General features: G+C 38.0%; 1 long non-coding RNA gene across 1 annotated transcript in view; it reads left to right on the forward strand.

The window, feature by feature from the left end:
• Positions 1–18,117, forward strand: part of LOC144579603 (uncharacterized) — a 300,086-nt gene that overhangs the window by 108,808 nt on the left and 173,161 nt on the right. The window lies entirely within an intron of this gene.

The raw sequence follows: 18,117 nt of genomic DNA on the forward strand, positions 1-18,117 counted from the left end.
AAGCATCAGGGAGGTTAATTATATATAACTGATAAGCATGAGAGTTGCATTTGAACCAGACTCCAAGATTACCATTCTTCCATTGTAGTACATTGTATGTGATTCACGCATGCAACAAGTTGTAAGACATGAACCTAAAAGAGATTGCCATGGCTTGACCTTAAATAGACATCGATGGTAAAGTATAAAACCCCAAAGCATGAGGATAGCCATAGTGCTATCAGAAGTGAGTAAGACATTTAGGAGATGGTACTTTATCAGTGAATTTTTGCTTTGGGGAAAGACTTTCCCTGTTATTGATTACATTTTAACTGACGGCAACAGGGGTAGCATTGTGTACCTTTGGGTAAGCTTTCTACAGTTTGCAAATTTTCAAATATTTCATGGACATGGGAATGCCTAAGTTAATGCAGTTTCTGGACATGCTAATGTATCCCTCCAGGAGGCAGAAGAAGGTCAGCCTAAAAAGAGAACCACCAGCAGCTGTGGTTAGATCCTTCTTTCCACCAGCCTTCAGCAAAATGTCCTTTTAATTTTCCTTAACCCTTATCTTGCAAAGTTGAAGCCTTTTAACTTTGGGGTTTGGAGTTTAAAAGAACTTCCATCACCAAGTGTTTAATCCTTAAATCTTAATATATGTGTCTAAAATTCATCCAAGCCTCTATATAAAGTCATGTAAAGGAAGAAGGCATTTCATGTCCCTTTGCATATTTTCCTCAATTATTTCCCAAAATGATAACCCTAGGGTCTAATAGCCTGTTTCTGCTTCTCTACCTAATTTGCATGGCATATACTTTATAGTACAAAATGTCCATTGATGGGTAAGAAAAAAAATAGTAGTGACTGTTTCATGTCAGCAACAGGGGAATATGGGTTTGGATTTAGTCTAATTCTGAACCAGTGATAAGGTGGATTAATGCTAAAATGCAACAATGCTGACATTAGCAGTTTCTCTACTCCTTGAGGCAAAGCAGATGTTGATTAGCAGTGTTTAGAATTCAGATTCTAGAAACAGAGACCTACATTACAGTCCTGGCTTTACAACTTTTTAATTCTGAGACCTTGGGCAAGCTTCTTAACATACTTCAGCCTTTGTTTCCTCATCTGAAAAACAGAAATAATAGCAGTCTCAATTTATATGTGTAATTATGATCAATGAGATTACATATGAAATGTTTAAAACAGAGCCTGTGGTTAGAGACTGATGCTGCTATTACGAGCAAAGATGATGAGATGGGTAGTGAATTTAGCATAGCGGGAGAGAGAAAGGTCCCTATACTCTTTCAGAGCCACCGCGGTGCCTTCCAAATGGAGAGACATGAGGTGGGATTAGAACAAGCTGCAGAATGGACTTTCCCATATTTGAAGTACTGTGCACATATGTAGTATTTCCTCGAAGTCATAGGGAGCAACAGAGTCTAGCAGGCAGAGTGTAGGTACGGGTGTGTGGAGGGTGAGGAACAGGTGTACATGTACATGCACAGGCTTGTACCTAACACTAATGCTAATTTGCAAAGATAATTTTTTTCCTCCTTGCCTCATTCTGAATATAAGTGAAAACAACAACAAAATATCGGAGGGGGGTTTTGATGGCTTTAACACCTTGACATGGACATAATACAGAACAAGCTTTCCAACAAGAAGCAAAAGTGACAGCAGCAACTATTGTTGGAATCATGCTCAGTAGAGTTACAGGAGAGTTTTGTCATCCTGCCTTAGGTTCCGTTCATCATCTGGCCTGTCAGTTACTCTTTGACAAATAGTTTCTCTAATTACTCTGGTTCCTGTGAAACCACAGCCTGGGTTAGATTTGTTTAAATATTACAATGTCTATATAAAGTAGAGTCACCCTTTTGTCTAGGAACAAAACTCTGGAAGGTTTATTATTTCAGAGGTAAGCAGCTGAGCACTTTAGACCCTTGAATAACACAAAGTCTAGATGTCAATGACTTCGGGCTGTCCAGGCATCTAAAATTTTGTCCAATTTAACAATCTGTAACCATTTCTCCTTTATGTGTTTTATTCCCATGCTTTTAAGCTTGGAATTGGATTGTCTCTATGGTACATCATCAATTGATTTTTCAAGCTAGTCATCTCCTATTGAGTTTCAATCTGTTCTTCATATGGGCTGTAGGTTTTATCCACGATACAGTGTGTTCCTTTCAATATCTTCTAAATAATTAATTCAATGCTAATATTGCCTTTTTTCTTAACAATTGTTCTTAAGCATTAAATCAATCACAGATTAATTGAAACTTCCTCACCATTTTCCCTTTTCTCTCCATAAATTGGCTTTTACTTTCATTTTCTTCCATGGACCTTTTTCCCCCTTCTCCTCAGGCATTCTCAGGGGGCATCTAAAGTTCTTTGGCTCTGTAGTTTTGAAGTGTGCAATTTGGAAGGAATGTGGGTCTGGAGGGATTAAATTAACTAGAAGCACTCTGATTTTTTATTAAATTGCTTCTTTCAAAGATATTATAGAACATTCCAGGTATTCATTTTTAAATTTTCTTTAAAAAGGGAGGGGGAAAGGCATTAAAGTTCAGATGATTTTAGTTACTTTTTTTGCTTAACTTTTACAGTCTATACTCAAAACTCACCCTGATCACATTTTTAGTACAAAGTTTCAAACATTAGGAAAATACATTTATTGAATTTAATTTGGTGAAAATTAGAGGTAGGAAATAAAGAGTGCAGAACACCCATCAAATGAAAATAATGTGAGGAGCCAGCACAGTAAGGCCTGGGTGAGCTACATCCTAAAGCAAAATGAAGTTTTGATATGATTGAGTATTTGGACAGCAATCAGACATCAGCCAAATACTGGGCAGAAACAACGAAGAGCACTGTCCCGTGGAGGGAATTCTGAGTGTGATACAGTAAGAAAAGGCAAGACTATTAGAGCTTTGTGCAGTGTGGGTTACAAAAATTTAGAAGGACTCAGCAGGTAACAAGTAGGCTACCAGTCAGCATTTTTTTCCCCTCTGGAGGACTGATAAAAAGCAAATCTGTAATTGTGAGAAATGAATGAGAGCAGCCCTTTTGAAATAGTCAACATGACTCAGGTCTTGGCTGGATTGATAGGTTCGGTCGTGGGACTCAACTGGAAGCTATGCCTCACCAAACACCACAGTAGAAATGGAAAAACAGAATCAGCTGGCGGCTGTTGAACATCTACACATTTGACTTTGTAAATCATATCATGTGAATGGCTAGTTAAAGGTTTCAATTATTCTCATCAGTTTTAGTTTGCTTGCTTCAGGTAGGCATCCAAAAAGGGACAGAACATTCAGAAAGCTGAAATGATGGTTACAGTTTAGAAAATGCAAGACTGTTTCTGCTACAAGAAAACTTATCCTGCCATTGTCTTCTTAAACTACGTGAGCGGATTTCAGCGCTCAGTGTAAAACCCAAGCTTCTTAAGTTGATTTGGAAAGCGCTCTTTTGGGACTTGACGTTTCAGATGGTTATTTTTATTGTTTCTTCACACCTTTTGCTTTCAATCATTACTGAACAATTTAGATTTTCTTAACAAGCACAATATGTTCCACTATGATTTGAGACCATTTGGCATGCTGGTCCCTCTGCTTCATTACCACCTTGTTGTCTGGCCCCTCCTACTCTAAATTCAAGATCAGCCTCAAGTGTTAGGAAACTCAGAAAACCTTACCATGTGTGGTCCAGCGGCCTCTCCCTAGTCTTCGTGCTTACCCCCCATAGCATGAATGCCTTCTTATTTGTTCCTCTCTCCCATTAGACTGTAAGTAGTTTTAGGAAGATACCATGTAGTCCAATCCACTTTTTCTTTCCATTGCCAGATAGAATTGCTGTCATCTAAGAATGCATATTAAGTGTCAGTTGAGTGCAATGTCAAAGGAATAGGATAAATTAGGATAATTATGTTAGAAAGTGCTGTTATGATTGTGTACCCCTAAAATTTGTGTGTTGAAACCTAATCCCAATGTAATGATATTAGGAAGTGGGAACTTTGGGGGGTGATTACATCATAAGGGCAGATCTCTTTTTTTTTTGAGACGGAGTTTCGCTCTTGTTACCCAGGCTGGAGTGCAATGGTGCGATCTCGGCTCACCGCAACCTCCGCCTCCTGGGTTCAGGCAATACTCCTGCCTCAGCCTCCTGAGTAGCTGGGATTACAGGCATGTGCCACCATGCCCAGCTAATTTTCTATATTTTTAGTAGAGATGGGGTTTCACCATGTTGACCAGGATGATCTTGATCTCTTGACCTCGTGATCCACCCGCCTTGGCTTCCCAAAGTGGGGCAGATCTCTTATAAATAGGATTAGTGCCCTTCCATTATAGCTAGAAGTTACTGTCTATAAGGAACAGGCTTTCAACAGACATTGAACCTGCCAGTGCCTTCATCTTGAGCTTCTCAGCTTCTAAAACTGTGAAAAATAAATGTTTACTATTTACAAGCCACCTAGTTTGTGGTATTTTATTATGGCATTCCAAATGGGCTAACACAGAGGGAAAACTGAAAGTATAAATAACAGCACTGAATAGAATGAAAGACATAGCCTGAGAGTATTTGCAAATTCATTATCTGATTGATTGGTGAAGAGCACTGTCCTATAAACTGAAAAAGTCAGTGCTTTCCTAAAAAGGGTAATCTTCCTGTATAAAGTTTCATCTTCCACTTTATTATATCCTTTGATGTGTGTGTGTGTAACTTTTCTCGAAGTCAGAAACTTACTATTTATTTATTTAAAAAATATTACAAAGGGCCTGACAGAGTGCCATGCATACGGTAGGCCTTTTATAGGCTTACATTTAATAAAATATTTATTGGATGAAATAAGATTAGAAGAAAGGCTTTGCAAAATTGTTAAAAACCAAACTAAGTCAAAGCTATAATCTATTTTTTCTACACACCAGTCATAATATTTCTTCAACGTATAAAGAAACTGACATTATAAAAGATGAGGCTATCCCCCATATTTCCTTTTATCTGTCAGTAGAATTAAATGTTCTTTAACAAAAGGCCATCTGTAGTTGTGTGTATCCATATCAATGAATTTAAATACTTCTAAAAATATGAATGTTTGATGTCAAGCAGAGAAAACTTAACTCATTAAATGTTTAATTTTTAGTTCCAATTAGTGGTGGCATTATATTTTAAACATGAAGATGGAAATTGATTACTGTGGAACCCAGGACAAGACTGTCCTGGAAATCTGCAGGTAATTGAATAGAATAATGATTTGCAAAACCTAGTTCTTGGACCAGAGGCTTGGGCATTCTAACACCTTGTCGGAAATGCAAATTCTCAGGCTCCCACAGACTTAACCAGCTCAGAATCTCTGGGGATGAGGCCTAGCAATCTGTGCTTTAACAAACCTTCCAGATGATTCCAAGGCAGTATAAACTCTGAAGCCCATTGGGATAAGCCTTTCAGAGCACCACTAGGAAGTTCAAAGAGGACCATGCAGCACTTATAGACCTCAGGATTTTCTGGCCTTGAGCATTCTCTGGAAAATGGGCTTTTCCTAACACTGAAACATATTTCAGTGCTCCCTTCAAATGCTGGTCCAAGACTTGACCTGATGGCCAGAAACCACAGTCTGTACATTCATGCCATTAGAAAACATCAAGAACTGTTTATAATAGATGGGAAAAAGGCCAAATCCTACCTGACCTTTGTGACTTAGCAAGTGTTAGAATAACTAAGAATAGACAACTTGACAGTAAGTTGCTCATCCAGTTGAGAATGATCATAAATGCATTTTCCATTCTTTTATGCTGTATTATTGCATATAACATTATCAGATACCTGGATTGTTGGCAAATTTATGTGTTTTGATATAATATCAATCAGACAATGGTTTTGATTCTTTAGTGCCTTTGAGACAATGAATACCTGCCTTTTTAAAAATGCCAAGTATGTATACAACTGTGTTCCTTTTCCATTTTATTCTCGTCCTTATACTGTTTTGTTATTCTGTTTTCTTCTTGTTCTGATCTCTCTGATGATCTCTTCAAGGAAGTTTAATAGATTATTAAGGTAATATTTAGGGATCATATCAAACTCAGTGCCACTCAAAGCTTCTGAATACCCTAAGAAAAGTTGTCTTGGACTATGATTTCAGATCTCTGAACCCCTGTAATATTATATGCTGTTATTTTTGAACTCCCCTATTTGGAGCATCCAATGACAAAAGTCACTTAAATATTACATTGTAAGTGGAGAGCTCTATTTTGGTGGATGATTTTTCTGTGGGTGATTTTCATGTCAAATTTATTTCCTTCTTATTTAAGTACGTATGGAAAAAATATGACTTTTTGAATAGATAGAATCATATGGAAAATAATCTCTATCCCCAGATTAAAGAGCTGAAGTAAAAGAAACCTTTCTTTCTTTGATTTATGTACATATTCTTATACATATCAGACATGATAGAAAGAAAATGAAAAGTTATAGCTCCATTTTCTTGTATCTCTAGGAAGCTATAAAAGTGCATATGTGACTCAGGTCATCTCATAAAAAAGTAATAGGCAACATATAAAATACAGAGATATTTAATGGGGTTATAAAATCTGGGCTACCTACTTATTTTCTAGTAGCAAATTTATTCATTATTGTTGCTATTAATAATAGTAATATCATTACGAATCTGTGCATATATTAAAACAACACTATTTGCATTATACACAGAAGATAATTTTCCCTCTGGGATTTAATCGTGGCGTTTGAAGAAGGAGAGAAGTGCAATCATTATGAAATGCTGAGAGTCATACCTTTCTGCTCATGGGTCTAACACTCATTAATATTTATGTGAAGATTTTCTTTCATATAGGAGAGGATGGGGTTAAATAGAAGACTCTGTGATGGGTACAACATGTGGAAATGTGTTATGCAGCACAGATGCTGACGTGCGGATTAGTAGCCAGGATGAGAAGAGGAAACAGTTCTGTCTTGAATAAGAAAAGGTAACATTTCTATTTTGTGTGTGTGCCCCAGAAGGAGGGATTCCACTAGTAAAAGCTCTCTTCGTATAACTCATGAGTCCTCTGGTGTGCTATCTGAAGAAAGATTTGGAGACTCAGGATAATCGTGTCCAAGTGGCAGGTTTATTCTTGCTCCATTATTGTGACTGTGCTTACTTATTGGCACACAGTGCACTTTGCCTTAATCTTGGACCTGTGTGACATTACCTTCTGCTTGGTTTCTCTCACCTGAGTACACCCTATTGAGGATGCAGCTCCGCACTATTATTTTTGAAGTCAGACATTTTAAGCATTTTGGTGTCTTTTGCTGGAGCACACACCCAGCCACTTGTGAGAGTTTCATACTATTATGAAGTGATTTTGTGAGCAGTTGTGAGCTAGTCATTAACAGCAGTGGTTGAACTGGGTCAGCCCTAAGTGCAAGGCATGTGATTTTTACAGAGAACACAACCTCTGTCTCAAATTTTAAATTATGGTGTTTTGTTGTTGCTGTTATTTTTAAATAAAGAGCTTTCCATTGGGTTACCTCAGATAACTCATCAACTGATTGAATGAGGAATCACCAGGACTGGGGCAAGAGATGACAAGAAAGAAAATTCAGGATGGAGCTGTCTTTCCTGAGTCATAAACTAAGGTCTTGACATAGTACCTTGGACACTTTTCTGAGTCAGAACTGCACCACTTCCCTGTTTCAGTAATAACGTGGGGATAAAATAAAGCATCCTCCAAGGAGGCATTTAGTGGTGAGCTAAGGCTGAGAGCCTTCAAGGACATTTATCTCCATAGTAGCAACGTTTGACTCTTTGTGGTTTCCACAAATCTCTGTAAAAGGCATTGATCGCCACCGACAGTATGATTAGAGGAAGCACTGATGCATAGCATGTTTATGATTAAAAAAAGCAAAAACAACTCATGTACATAACACGTGTCATGAGGAGGCTCTCATTCTCCTGAGAAAAGAGAAATTTTACTTATTTAAGAGATACTTTCTGTTTTTGATCTTGTCTTATATAATGTTAGCTTTGTTTAATATGTAGCCCAGTCTCAGGACTAAGAAAATGGCACTTGCTCTGTGACCTTAGTCAATTCATTTTACTTCCTTGATCCTCATCATCCATGCCTTTAAAATGAGATTGTTGTTCATCTGATATGTCGTCCACCTCAAATCTATGGAATTCTATAATGCAGTCACTGTTTCTCATAGCTCTTCCAATGCGCCTTTCAGAATTTACTCTAAAAAGTCAAATGTCTGTAGAATGTTCATCAATCATACAGCCCCCAAACCTTATTGAACACCTATTCGTTATTTGGAACAGTTAGTCACTCTTGAAAAGGAAAAGGATACATAATATAAAATTGTGTAAGACATAGCCTCTTACCTCTGAGAATATTCTATATATTGTGTAATCCAGGGGGAAAAGTGTTAAATTCCTTTGGCAAGTTACAAAGATGATTATCATGTACCACAGGGTTTCTCAGCCTCACACTATTGAGACAGGATGGGTAATTATTTGTTGTGGGAGGCTTTCCTGTGCATTAAGCACGTTTAGCAGCAACTAGAGTCTCTTCCTACTAGATATTAGTAGGATTCCCCCAGTTATGACAACCCAAGATGTCAGTAAACATTGACAGTTACTCCCTGGGGAGAAACAGGAGCAGTGCAATAGAGGAGGGCAGAAGCTATCACTGCACTAGAGGAGAACAATAACTTGTGTCAAGTTTACAAAGAGGATGCCAAGAGGATTCATTTGACCTGAGTCTTAAAATATAGGGAGTAAGTAAGACTAGAAATACAGGACATAGTCATAGTTAGCAGGACCTTGATCTTGCCACTGGGAAACACCCCACATTTTGAGGTGAAGATTGAGGTAGAGAGTCATAGTCATTATAAATAGGATAGTGGTTGATCATGAACTTTGTAGTAGGAAAAATCTGGTTTTAAATCCTGGATCCAAAATTTCACTGTTGTGTGATCTTGGGTAGATTAATATTTCTGACTATGATCATGATTAAATGTAATATGTAAATTTCTTAGCACTATGCTTAGCATACAAAGCATGTGGTGTAATTATCATGTGAAGCATGCATCAACCATAGGTCTTGACCCTAAAGTCTGTTTATGAGTTGAGAATTGCGTTGTAAATATCTTCTTATTCATAATGAAATACTAGCACATGTGAATTATTTAATTTTATATTCAGTAGAAAGGAACAACCATATTTCTAATAAACACTCCAGCTCACTGATTTGCTTTCTTGACTATTAGAGTAAAAGATGGAGTTAAAGCCAGCATATGAAAATTTAGACTTCTGCGTGTAGTCGTGGAGGGGGGTCATAAGAAAATGCCAATCTGAACGCATGTCGGACTTGCTACCTTGGCAATTGCTCAGTCTGGGATTAACAACTGCATTTGCCTAGGTGACCAAGTGTAGCAGTTTTCAGTGCCGTGATGATGTTGGAACTTGGAAATCTGCCCTCAGCTATGGGGTCTTCCTGCAGATGGACAGAGAAGCTTGGGACATGTAGATGTCTGTCCTTGGGCTGCTACTTGGGCACTAGCAATCGAGGAACAATAGGACTTAGAACTGGAATCTTGGATAATAGATAAGTATAAATGTGTATATATGTATACACACACCCCCACACACACATACACTCCTGTGTTGTGTGTGTGTGTGTGGACTCTATAGTGTGAGTTTATATATATTATATATATGTATATACACAGTGACATGTGTATGTGTGTATGTGTATGTGTATGTATATATGAAACATATACACGTTTCATACACATATACACACATATACATATATGTCTCTATATACACACGTACCCTCACATACATACACACGTGGGTCATGAGGTCAGGAGTTTGAAACCAGCCTGGCCAATATGGTGAAACCCCTTCTCTACTAAAAATACAAAAATCAGTCAGGTGTGGTGGCAGGAACCTGTCATGCCAGCTAATCGGGAAGAGGCTGAGGCAGGAGAATTGCTTGAAACCGGAAGGCAGAGGTTGCCGTGAGCTGGAGGCCCACTGCACTCCAGCCAGAGCCAAAGAGTGAAACTCCATCAAAAAAAAAAAAGGAAATCTAGCTTTTAACAATTTTCAATGAACTTTATTATTTAGCCTTTCAAATCATTTTACTGGCCCTGCCTTGATTCAGGTATTGTAAAGATTGAAACTAATAGTATCCAGTTTTGAAACTTCCCCTTCTGTGATATCAGTGTATTCAAGCCTGGAAATATACTGCTATGTTAGAGCTAAATTAAGGCAAATTTATACAATGCCAAAAACTGATAGCAGCCACTTTTCCAAGGCCAGTATCTCTTCCAAGCATTTAAAGTTTTATACCACTAGGGAAAGATTTTACTGCGTCACCTGTTAAGTTTGAGCCTTTTTTCAAGGCTGGCTACTTCATGTGCTTGCTGCACAGGTCTGATGCTTCATTGGTGCCAGACCCTAAAACACCCACATGACTATTGCTGGTAAGTGGCAGCTCTGGCAGTGGCTACTTAGCCATCTCTGGGAGAGGCCTGCCTGAGAAAGGTGGTAAATGTCACAATAAGAGATTAATTGTATATGTTCTGTGTGACATGACATCCCATAGGACTTAGGAAGATGTTTGTGGTTGTATAAAGTATGCTGTAAATATCAGTCTTGGCTCTGGCTGTGACCCTGCCAAACACTGGGCTAATGTCATTTGTCATATTCAGACATTGCCTTTTAAGAAACATCCTTGTACAGGCTGTTACCAAGGTTTGATGTGTTGGATGGCTCTGAGGAAATCGTTGTCCTTATAATAGGAGCATAAGAGAAACGGGAAACCAGCAGGGGGAGGGAGAAGAGGAAGTGAGCCATGGGATGGAGCAAAAACATGTCACTCAGGGGAATGAGTAAATTATGTTCTTGCTTTTTGATTAATGAAAGTTACTAGACAGATTTCCTTTTGTCTTCCAAGACTTTCATTTATTACCCTATTTTTAATGAAAAATCTGTGAGAAAAGATAACCTGAGAACTTGCTGGGGAAAAATTAGATACTTTCAGTGTTTAACTCCTGCGAGGTTTATTGACATTCTCATTGAGAGACCGAAGAATGTAGTGAAGGGACAGGGGAAGATAATGAGAAGGAGTAAGGACACCATTTCACTGTGGCCTGATTATTAGCACACTAGATAGTTTCACAGCTATCTACCCTTGGACTTCAGATTTGACCCACACATCAGTATTTGAGTTAAATCTGTATCTTGTTTTTATCATCTGAGTGATCTTTCGAAACCCCAACACCCCGTTGTTGCAAAGCCTTAATGATTGGCTTGCGTTACTGAATTTCTAGATCTGGTTAATCCTGTGTATATAATACTCTTCTCAGACTAAGTAGAACCAGAACATGTTCTTGCTTGCAGTAGGCAGGTGTTCAAAGCACAAAACTTCATCCAAAAGAGGGGCTATAATACATTACCATACATATGGCCACTGAAATGACCAGCCAGTGACTGCCATCGATTAAATAATTAGCTTTATATTGGAGAATACTTCTTCCACCTGGGATTCTGAAGGCATAATTCTGTTATTGCCTTTGCTTCTTTCTCTTTCTGTGAGTTAATACAATGTATAGCTTCTTATGTCTGGCAATTTAAATCCCTAGTGGCAGTAGGAAAGGCATGTGTGATGGCAAGGCGCTTCTCAGGGGAATTGAGGCTTAATCCCCCCTTGCTTGAGTTATGATAATCTTGTGTATCCTGAGCTGAAGCCACATATGAGGACACTATGTGGAAGTAGTTTGTGTCATCAGTCTTCCCCGTTGACAGTTTTATCTGCCTTCCCCTCTCTGTTTCTTTCTGTGTTTCTTCATTTCTAGCCTCTTTTTTTTCCTTTTCTATCTTTTCAAACTTAATCTCAAGTTTTGGATATGAAAATTGTGCTGTCCCAACAAAGGACAAAAATGCTTCTAATATTTAGCCACATTGTAAGCAAATAATTGCCTCCGTGATTGTCTTTAGTTTGATTAAAAACTAGTTATTCTTCCCATTAATTTGTTCATTCATTTATTCATTCTCAACAGTTCTTTACTGAGCATTTACTGTGTATTAGATACAGAGCTGAGATGAGAACGAACAGCCTGTAAGGCACTTATGAATCATTACAAGGCAATATAGTCAGTGTTATAAGGGGAATATTTGCCAAGTGCCAAGAGATGCCATTAGAAGAGATTGTTAACAGGTAGGGATAGGGAAAGATGATAGAACGTGCCATAGAGCAGTAATGCTTTAGATAAACTTGATGAATTAGTAGCTGGGTATATCCATTCCAGTCAGAAGCATGTACAAATGCACAGAAGCATAAAAGAGCCTTGCACTATGGCATGCAGTGAGAAAAGTAATTTAATTTGCTCTGTCCTGAACCAAAGATCAAAATGGAGTGACTGGAGAAGGGTTTAGTTATATAATGAGTTTGCCTGGGGCTTCCTATCAGTTTTCTTTTGCAAATTTAGCATTGATAAAAGTGTGTCATATGGATTCAAAAGAGGAAGACATTCAAGGCATGGAAATCTACATGGAGACAGTTGTAATAATTCAGGTGTAAATAGAAAATTATAATCTGATATGTAAATAATAGCTATATATAGGCAATAATGTGAGAGCATGTGGTGTTTAGCCTTTTCTTGGAAGGTTAGAAAATGATTTTTGCATGAGGATATATTGATCTAATATTTTTAGGATAGTGACCTGAGGTATAGGTTAGGGGAACTTTCTACATAGGATAGGATAGGATAGGAGAGAGGTGAGATCTGGTTATCTAGAGAGATGGGTAACACTGAGTTGAGAGAGAGGGAGATATCAATTCAATTGGTGTTGCGGGAATAAAACATGGAAAATTAGGATAAACAATGCAAAAAGGTAGGTAGGACTAAATCTTAATAAATATTAATTCCATCATCAGTGTTTGGGCTGTATCTTGTAGGTGATGGGAGATATTGAAAGGTTTCAGCCAACAGAGACACAGAAGGACTGCTTATAAAGACCTTTCTCTTTCAGCAGTTAAGAGGATGGATTTGAGGTAGTCAGGCTTAGAAACAGAGACATGAATAGGAGGCTTTTAGAATAGCCCAGGCAATAAATGAGGAAAAATAGAATCGGGACACACTTACTAACTCAAGTGTTTGATTACATATTCACATAAAAGCTGGTGCCTTTGGGTTTTTTTAGAAGCAGAACCTGAGATCAGAATTTAAGTAATTTAGTTTGGAAAGGAGGAAAATGCCAACACAGAAAATAAGAAAGTGAAACAGAGGAGGAAATTCAGCAAACGACATATTTTCAAGCAAATCACCAGTGTGGGCAATTGGCACTTAATCCTGCTGAAGAACTTGGTAAGACACTATAGAACACTATACTCACTCTATAGATGATGGGATCATTTACATGCCAAACCTCAGCATCACACAATATGCTCATGTAACAAACTTGCATGTATACCTCCAGAATCTAAAATAAATGTTGAAATTATTAAAAAACATGTCTTATAAAATATGTAAACACATCCCAGCTAAGGAGAATGGAGGTAGGATATTTACAAACCAACTCTCGGTCATGAGTCAAAGAGAAGGGCGGTTAATTCCCTGGCACTGCTTGCTCTGCTATGTAGAGAGATGCAGATAATGGCATTAGCAAGTAAAGCTAGTATACACTGAAATGGTAAGGCAGTAGAATAAAAGCCAGACAACAGTATATTCTACCAAAGTTGGAAAAAAACTGGGATCACTCCCAGATTTGTGTCTTTGTGTCCATCACTAGATGGTAATTCCATCAATTGAGAGATTATAGGAAAATGATGAGATTAGGATAAAAAAAGAATTAAATCTGGACATACTGTCTTTAAGGTCACTACAGGATATTCTCTACAGGTGTCTATGAATTTCAAGCCCAAGGAAGATTGCACAGGAGATTTAAATTTGGAAGTCATCAGTATATAGGTTACGTTGAAATAATGCAGACAAATGAGATAACCCTGGCACACTGTGCAGTGAGAAAAAGAGAGTGGACCAAGGAGAGAGCCCTAGAGATCATGAACATTTCAAGGGTGTTGGGAAGAGAGAAATACAATGGAGACAGTGTGAGATAAGGAAAGTGTACAGTCACAGACACCAAGAGACTGGAGAGTTTCAAAAAGGAAGAAGTCAGCAGTTTAAACTGCAGTTAAGAATAACATAGAGGTTTAATAATATACATCCAATAGATATTTATTTGGTCTTTAGTGATCCTAGTAAGAATAGTTCATAGTAGAATGATAAATGTAAGATTATACTGGGTTTAGTAGTGAGCCTACTTCTCTTCTGTGGATGAGATGGAGATTAGATGGTAGCTTTAGGGTGATTTAATTTCAAGGTAGGCTTTATGGCATATTTATAAACTACAGGAAGAAGGAAACAGTAGAGAGCAAGCAATTGAATGCAATGGGAAGAGAATTGCCTAGCAGGGCAACATCCCAGAAGAGGCAGTACAAATGGTTTAGGTGAAGGGAATGGCTGACCAGAAGTATGGTAACCTCAACACCTGAGACAGGGAGAAAGGAAATAAGGAGGAGTGTGGGTAAATTTAAGTTAGCAGAAGGGGGCAAGTGTGAATATATAGAAGTGTATACCTTATAGCCTTAGTGTTCTTGAAAATTTAAGAGGGCAGATGCTTTGCTGAGACTTCATGGAGCAGAGTTCAGTATGAGGCTAGGCTAGAGAAGAATGTCTAAGGTTTTCAAGAGTTGTTGTGGAAATTGGAGAGGAATCTGTCTGAGTTCAGATAAAATGATTGTTGAGGGCCTGCTGATTTTACAGATTAAACATTTGTAACAGCCAGGAATAGTGGCTCACCCCTATAATCCCAACGCATTGGGAAACTGAGGCGGGTGGATCATTTGAGCTCAGGAGTTTGAGACCAGCCTGGGCAACATGGCAAAACACCATCTCTACTAAAAATTCAAAAATTAGCCAAACATAATGGTGCGTGCCTGTAATCACAAGTACTTGGGAGGATGAGGCAGGAGAATTGCTTGAACCCAGGAGGCAGAGGCTGCAGTGAGTGAAGATCATGCCACTGTACTCCAGCCTGGGTGACAGAATGAGACTCTGTCAAAAAAAAAAAAAAAAGAAGAAGAAGAATTTGTAGTAATGTGATTACCTGATTTTTCTCAGCAGTGCTCAGTCACTTGAGTTTAAGGACAGAAAAGCTTGAATTGTAATACTTGTCTCTGCTTTATAGAGCCGGTGAGATCCACAAGGAAGGGGTGCAAAGGACCCTTACTTTTTCTCTTAGTGTTCTTTTAATTGCAAAATTTATTATATGAGTGATCTACATTGTTTCCTTTGCTTCCTTAATACCTTCTCCTCAAATCCTAAAATCTGTATTTTGTCTTTTATATTCATCTATAACTTCTTCCTTTCAGATCAATACTAACATGTTACTCATCTAAGCCAATGTACATTTTCCCCATCCTTATAGCCTTTTAGAACTCTCTGCCACATATGCCAGCATTGACTGTCCCTCGTTTCTGGAAAAAATCCTTACATTAGTCAGGATAGCCTAAGTTAAATTATGGAAGCAAACAAATCTGAAAGTTCACTGTGGCTTAGCACAATGAAAATGTTATTTTGCATTCATGCTGCATGGTCAGTATAGGTTAGGGATTGAGGCACTGTGCACATAATAAACATAGCAGAGCTCAGGTTGTTGGAGAATCCATCTGCAATCACCACAAACTTCCAGAATCTCCACAATCACTATGGTAGTAGGAAAGGATTTTGGCAAGTCCTATACTGTTTCTTAGAGCTTCCACCCAAATGTGACACACATTAATGCTGTTCATATTTAATTGGCCAAATTAAATCACTTGGTCATTTCTAATTGGAAAGTTTCAGCAAAATGCAGTACTATTTTATATGCAACAGGAGAGTCAGGATATTTGGGAGCAGTCAAATGATTATCTTTACTTCAGTATCTGTGATACTGTAAATGTACGTTAACATTCAGGTTCTCATACAACCTTTCTGCTTCCTCCAACCTTAACCTCTTTTACCTACTAAGTGCCTGTATGTGCCCAATTTGGTTCTCAGCCTGGTATTCATCAATTTCTTCCCAGAGTACTCTCGCATCCCTTTAGGTGATCTCCAGGTTCATGATCCTTGTCCTGACTTAACGTCTTTATCTTGTCCCATGGCACTAAATGTATCTTGAATGGTTCCACTTGCATGTTTTGCTGTCATCTTAGTTGGAGAGTATCCAAAACAGTATTCAAAAACTGACTTTCCCTTACATTTCCTATTTTTGTTATTTCCTTGTCTGGGAGACTCTGTCTCAGAGCCTCAGAAGCCCATCTAGATCCTGTTTTTCTTGAGGTAAGGCATCTGTTTTTACTTCATTATTCATGGATATATACCTAGTAGGTATTCTAAAAATATCATTTGGTGATTTTATTTTTCTAATTTTTCCTTCTCTAAAGGAAACCCTTTACTCATACACAGGCACCCACCTCCAGTCACCAAAATGTGTCCCCCTCACCCCCGATATACCAAACCACCAATTCTGTTGCAGATACCTGATGGGCGTTTTACAATTTGACCTACTTCTGGCACTATCTACCCAGAGATAGCGTCAGATCTGGTAGATTAAGTTATCAGTCCCATAGGACTATCTCCACTTCAGATGCCAATTGCAAGTCCTGGCTGACCTGCTTCTGACTGACTTGCTATAAATTGGGGTTCCCATGACCTCCTACTTGGGTTTATTTAATTTGCTAGCGTGTCTCACAGATCTCAGGGGAACACGTTACCTACATTTACCCATTTATTATAAAGGATTTTACAAAGGATACAGATGACCAGTCAGATGGAGAGATGCATAGGGCAAGGGATGTGGGCAGAGGCACAAAACTTCCATGCCCTCTCCAGGAATACTACCCTCCAGGCACCTCTATGCATTCAACTATCCCCAAAACTGTCCAAAACATGCTGTTTTGGGCTTCTATGGAGGTTTTAATATGTAGGCATGATTTTTTAAATCATTGACCATTGATGATTAACTCAATCTTTAGCCTTTCTTCCCCTCTTAGTTGTTTGGGAGTGTGGCTGAAAGTTTCAACCCTTTAATTACAGGATTGGTTCTCCTGGTAACCAGTTACCATCCTGAGGCTGTCCAGAAGCCCCCAGCCATCAGTCTTCTTATTGGCCTATAAAAAGGCACATTTTAGTTTGGAGATTCTAGTGGTTTTAAGAGCTGTGTGCCAGAAAGCAGAGATGAAGACCAATTATGCATATTTTCTCATAAATCTCAACGTTACCTCTTCACGTTTTTTTTCTTTAGGCTTCAGATAATAATATTAGAACCACTTTCAGATGAAATATGTTTTTCCTTTTGTACAGATTTCACTAAGGCCAGAGTAGACTCTACATTTTATTATTATTTTTAGTTTCAGTATAAAGTGGGTATGAAGAGTTCTTAAGTTACTAGTATATAAGTACCTGTCACCTAGATCAACAAATGGAACAATATCAGTTTCCAGAAGTTACGCTATACCACTGGACCCCCACAAACACCAAGAATAAGCGCTCTCTAGCGGCACAGATTTGTTTTGTCTGCTTCTGAAATTTATATACATGAGATTATATGATATAAACTGTTTATTTGTGGATTATTTTGCTCAATATTTCATTTGTAGGAATAATTCATCCAGTTGTATGTATCATTGTCCAATATTATTTCATTGTAGAAATATACTATATTTGCTCATTTTAATGTAGACATACATTTGGGTTATTTCCAGTTATATGTTGTGCATATATTTTCTCCATACATTCTTATGCATGTATTTTATTGAATTTGTATATATATGACTATTGGTAAAAGAGCAACATTGCAGGGTTCATATATTGAAATTTATTAGCTATTGCCAGTTTTTTAGTGAGATGATTCAAATTTATACTCCCTCCAGTATGTATAAGACTATCAGGATGTCCCTGTCCTTGCCAACATTTGAAGTATTTGTATTTTGTTTTAACATTTTCGTGGGTGCTTGTTGGTGTCACCTTGTGGTTCTAATTTGAATTTTTCTGAAACTAGAGAATTGAGCACTTTATGTGTTATCAGCATTTGAATAT

The sequence above is a fragment of the Callithrix jacchus genome, chromosome 15 (genome assembly GCF_049354715.1).
Source record: "Callithrix jacchus isolate 240 chromosome 15, calJac240_pri, whole genome shotgun sequence".
Classification (NCBI taxonomy): Eukaryota; Metazoa; Chordata; class Mammalia; order Primates; family Cebidae; genus Callithrix; species Callithrix jacchus.